The following is a 5,344-nucleotide window of genomic DNA, read 5'->3' as shown; positions in this document are numbered from 1 at the left end:
TCAAAGAAACTGCAGCACAAATAGACATATTCATAACCATGTTTATTGTAGCACTATTTATAATAGCAGAGTTGGAAACAAATATATAGTTCCCATCAATGGATTGGCTAAAGAAGTGGTACAGTCACACGATGGTGTATCATGCATCAATAAAACCCAGTTCATTGTTAGTGAAATACTGCACAAAATGGACAAAACTGGAAGAAATCATTCTGGATGGCATAAGCCAGCCACAAAGGGACAATTATGGTATGAGACCCATAAAACAGCTGGTGGATTCAAACTTTGTACTTTCGAGATTGCAGCACAACTTCTTACTACTAGGCCACCCCAGATCTCCCTATTATTTGAAATACTGGTGGAATAGTGTCTACAGCATCCAACTAACACAGAAGATTAAGAAACTGTTTACACACAGATCGAATCCTTTTTAGAGGGTTAATAGAGATCAGAAGTGAGAAGGGACCAAAAATTAAAAAAGAAATTAAAGATACAATTTTTTAAAAATACATAAAAATAAATTATAAAGTATATACACACTTATTTGCTCTTGCTGTTATACACCATCAAGTCAGAGCCCACTCAAAGCTGACCCTCTGGTTGATTTTCAGAGGCAGTAAATGGCATGGAGCAGCAGTGGATTTGCCCTGCCTGCCTTTGAGTTGCCCAGCACAACTCCTTACTACTAGTCCACCAGAGCTCCCTGTTGTCAGAACTGACCCTCCAACGGGTTTGCAGAGGCAATAAATCATGGAAGGAGATTGCCCATTCTTCTGTGGACCAGCAGGTGGATTTAAACTGCATGCCTTTAGGATTGTGGTGCAGTTTCTTACCAAAAGTTCACCAGAGTTCCGTAGGGTTTGATTTACCAATGCTATAGCTTCTAACATCACAACAACATACAAAATATCATAATGAATGAGAGTTGAGGAAATAGGTTATGCGTGTGGTCCTGTGTGTCAGGGAGAGATGGTTTTTGGAGGTCAGTCAATGGTCAGATGCTGCCTCCTCTTACAAGGAAACCAGTTGGAAAATTCTTGGGAACTGGCAGTTGAGGACTGTTCCCATGACGCTGAAGTTAGCCACTGGGAGGGTTTCTGACTTGGCTTGTTTGAGATCTGTATTTGTCCAAAGTGGAACCTCTAAAATGGTTTATTCACATGTCACAATATATTTTCTCCCAGTAAGTTACCACAATGAAAAGCCATTGAAGCAATTGTCAAGTGAATAAAATTGAGAAATAACACTACAGTCAAATAGAGACAGCACAATTTTCAGGGGTAGTTTTGGAAAAAACCAAGATAACAATTCCTTCCAACTTTCTTTGTATCTTCCCTTCTAAGATGACTTGATTTTTCCATCCTTCTTTTGTTCTGTGAGAGGAAAAAAAGGCCAGTCTCCTCCTGTGGGATCTACAGCCTCTGAAAACTCACTGGAAGGAGAGTCAGCTGTATGAGTCAGTCTGAATTGATGACAACATACAGTGACAACAGTACTGTCAATAGTCCTGATCTGAAGTAAGGGGAGTTTCCTTGCAATGTAGTCTGTAACGCTAACACCTTTTTCTCTTTGGGGTGATAAAACAAGAGAGGAAATGAGCAGAAGTGGGGACCACAGTACTTTCAAGAAAGAATTGCCAGGAGTGCCTTTGCTGGGAAACTCCTCAACACAGGGGAAGCCAAGAAATGTGGAGATCTCCATGGAATGGAGCATACATACATTGAAGGAGCTAAAGACCAAAGCCTTTGCCTAGAGTTGGCACCTTAGTCTTTAGTCTTCTACACTGCAACAGAACACATTCGTTTAGGAAAGCAATCCAGTTATCGGATTTCTGCTACAGTAGTCCTAGATCACCAGCACTATTTCTCACCATTTCAGTGGTGGTTATATACTGAATGAGAACCACATGCAAGATTCTCCTCTTGAGTTCTTTCCGTACTCTCTTCTCATCTTTCTAACAAAATTTTTAGGTGGATTCTGCCCCCCCTTTTTTTTGCTATCCCCATTTTACTGATCAATAGAGCGAGCATCAAACAGATGAGACTACTTATCTGTCTTCTCAAGCCACGACTTTTGCGTACTACTACACTGCCTTCCTTTAAGACAATGTTGGGTTATTTTTATACCTCACTCATATGCTGTAGAATAGGGAAAAAATGTCCTTCATGTACTAAGACATATTTTATGTTTTTCTATCTGAAGTTCTCAACCCAGACAGTTTCACTTTGTGACCATCATTTCAAAGGAGCATAATAACTTTTAAATGGATTTGTTCTATCTTCCCATGAAGTGATATAATTAATTGGTGGAAAGCCGAAAGTATCAATTTCTCTGATTAGGTCTTTGTCAACTACCAGTTCTGATCTTTATGACTGCAGACTCAGATCTGAGCATGATGCAGACTTTAATCTGTCCCCAGGGATAGATTATCCAATAAGCAAGGTTAAGCACATGCTTAGGATAGTAACAAAACAAGAGCAGTAGCCCTAAGTAAAGACTCATAGATGCCAAGCAGACAAGACACAGGAAATTCAAGTATCACCTCTCGTGTATTGAACTGCTAATATTATGTTGTGTGACATTAAGTTAGCTGACCCTCCAGGAGGTTTTCAGAGGTCATAAAGCACACAGGAGGAAGTTGCTCATCCAACTACTAATAGTAAAGTCACATTTTAAAAGATGTTACATAAATGAGATGTACAAAGATGTTACATACATATATTTAATGTATAATGGGCTCATGTAAACCCATTATATATTAAATATATGTATGTTTTCATGCTATATACATGTTAACAGTAAGAGCACTGATTGCTATTTAATACTTTATTTGTGTCCATTTGATATTTTTATTTAGATGTTTTATGTCTATATTCCTATATAAGGTTGGTCACTGGTTTCCTTTTACTGTATTACACATTGTAGTCTTGTAGGTTTGGAGTTTTGAGCTCTATCTGAATCAGAAGATGTTTGTCTGTAATTTCCCCTTAAAGTGCAAATGCACAGGTCCCATGGAAGTTGATGTTACCTAGGAAGCCTCTCTTTCCCTACCCTTTGGTGAGGACTCTCTTAAGAAGATCTGAATTAAAGCATTCATAGCAAACCAACCAACCAAAGATGTTACATCAGGAATAACTAAGGCACACACATGTGTGTTTCTATGTATCTCACATACCCCGTTCGGATGTGTAAGTAAGCAGAGGAGGGAGAAACTCGATGATCAGTATTTTGAGCTCTCACATGTTTTCATCAGGTCCTAGAAGATGCAACTCTCTGAGCATGCCCAGTGATTCCTCAGAATACACAGGAACAAAACCTACTGTTCTCGAACTGATTCCAAATCATGGTGATGTCATGTACTTTCCAGAGTACAACTGTTCCACAGGGTTTGCTTGGCTATAATTTTTTACACACCCTGACTGACACACACCTTTCTTCTGTGTAGCTGCTGAGTGGATTTGAACTGCTAACCTTCAGGGTAGTGGAACGCACCCTTCAAAGAGGTGCCTTAGACTCGCAACTCTAGCTGACCCTCCAGTAGGTTTTCAGAGACTATAAATTGCACAGGAGGAGATTGTCCACCTTTCTACTGGGAAGTAGCTGGTGGATTTGAACAAGCTGCCTTTGGGTAAGCAGTACAATTCCTTACCACTATGCCATTAGTGATTCCCTGCTCAAAGTGAAATCCTGAGAAAGTTCTACTCTGGATTTTCATGGTTGAGATAACTCAGAGCCTGGGATGCAATGTGAAGCCCAGGAAGAGAAACAGCTATGATCAACTTACAGGAAGAGGGTTGTTTGGTTTTTTTTTTTTTAAATAAAAAGGTTTGGTAGCTGTGGTTACAATTCTTCATCAAAGCCAATGGAATGAGAACAGTGATTAGATATACAAAGAATATTAAAACAAATGAATGAAGCGCCCTGTATTTTGAAGGTTGAGAAAACAATTACTGCAAAAGGCTATTGGACCAACTGAGAAATAGTTATTATAAGGAGAAATAGTTATTAGATTTATCTTCACAGATTTGGCTCAGCTATCCACAAAATGAATTACCTTCATGCTGCGATATACCTAGGAAATAATTCCTGCTGTCACATGGTCTCCCAGTTAGCCAGAGAAGCTAGCGCACCCAGTGTGTGCCAGACTGTGCAGGGCTGGGCCAAAGACATTCCTGCCAACAACAGTCTCTAGAGGCTTTGCTGGCCGACTTTTAACCCAGCCCTTTCCCTTCTCTCTGGAGCTTGCTCAGCTTCCAGGAGAGAAAGGTATCCAGCATTCTCTATCAGTTCATCTCTCCAACATTTCTCCAAGAGAAGTAGCCTTAAGAAGGGATCGGAGGGATGCCTTAGAAGTGACTATACAGAGATGAATTGATGGTACAGAAGCAAAATAGGTCATGGAATTGTCCCCTTAGTCTTCGGCTCCTGCTTTCACTAGGACAGTGGACTCAATGCCATCATCCCTATGACAGAAAAGAGCTGAAGAAGTTTTATCCTTATTATCAAGGAGGCCTGTACCTACTTTTATTACCTAGCGTGGATCAGCGGTAGTATTCTTGCCTTCCATGCCAGAGACCGAGATTTGATTCTCTTACAATAGAATTGTGGTCCGAGAAAAAGAATTAAGGAGGCCATTATTACCGGAAAAGGTCCCGATACCTGAGCGCTCAAGATGCGTGACTTCACTGAAGACCAGACCACAGAGTTTAAGGAGGCCTTCCAGCTGTTTGGCTGAACAGGTGATGGAAAGCTCCTGTCCAGCCAGTGTGGAGATGTAAAGAGAACCCCAAGGATGCCGAGGTGCTCAAGGTCCTGGGAAACCCTAAGAGTGCTGAACTGAATGTGAAGGATCCTGGGCACTTCCTGCGCACGCTGCAGACTGCAGCCAAGAACAAGGAGCAGGGCACCTACGAGGACTATGCTGAAGACCTTCCGGGGTTTGACAGGACGGGAACGGCACTGCCATGGGCGCTGAAATCCAGACTGTCCTTGTCACGCGGGAGGAAAAGGTGACAGGAAGAAGAAGAGATGCTGGTGACAGGGCATGAGGACAGCAATGGTTGTATCGTCCCGACGGTGCTGAATGGCTGAGGGCAGTCCTTCCTGTGTGAGATGGAATGCAGCCCTGAAAGCCGCCTGCCTCGGCTCTCGCAGCATCTTTCCCAGCTTGGATGGTGTTTGCTAGCAGCAGTCATCAAATAAACTTGCTGTCTTTGCCCCCTCCACATCCTCCCCCAAAAGAATTGAGGAGTGTTCTGACCCAAGAACGTGGGCTATCTTTTCATTAATTTACATCTTTAGTTTCTTTCAACAGTGTTTTGTAGTTTTCAATGTGGAAGTTTTT

General features: G+C 41.6%; 1 pseudogene; it reads left to right on the top strand.

The window, feature by feature from the left end:
• Window positions 1-4,672: 4,672 nt before the first annotated feature.
• LOC102870063 lies at window positions 4,673-5,091 on the top strand (annotated as a pseudogene).
• Window positions 5,092-5,344: the final 253 nt, after the last annotated feature.

This window comes from Elephantulus edwardii, unplaced genomic scaffold, assembly GCF_000299155.1.
Source record: "Elephantulus edwardii isolate Elephantulus edwardi_28Jun2011 unplaced genomic scaffold, EleEdw1.0 scaffold00016, whole genome shotgun sequence".
Classification (NCBI taxonomy): domain Eukaryota; kingdom Metazoa; phylum Chordata; class Mammalia; order Macroscelidea; family Macroscelididae; genus Elephantulus; species Elephantulus edwardii.
Note: the sequence above shows the minus strand (reverse complement) of the source record. Positions and strands in the feature narration are given on the sequence as shown.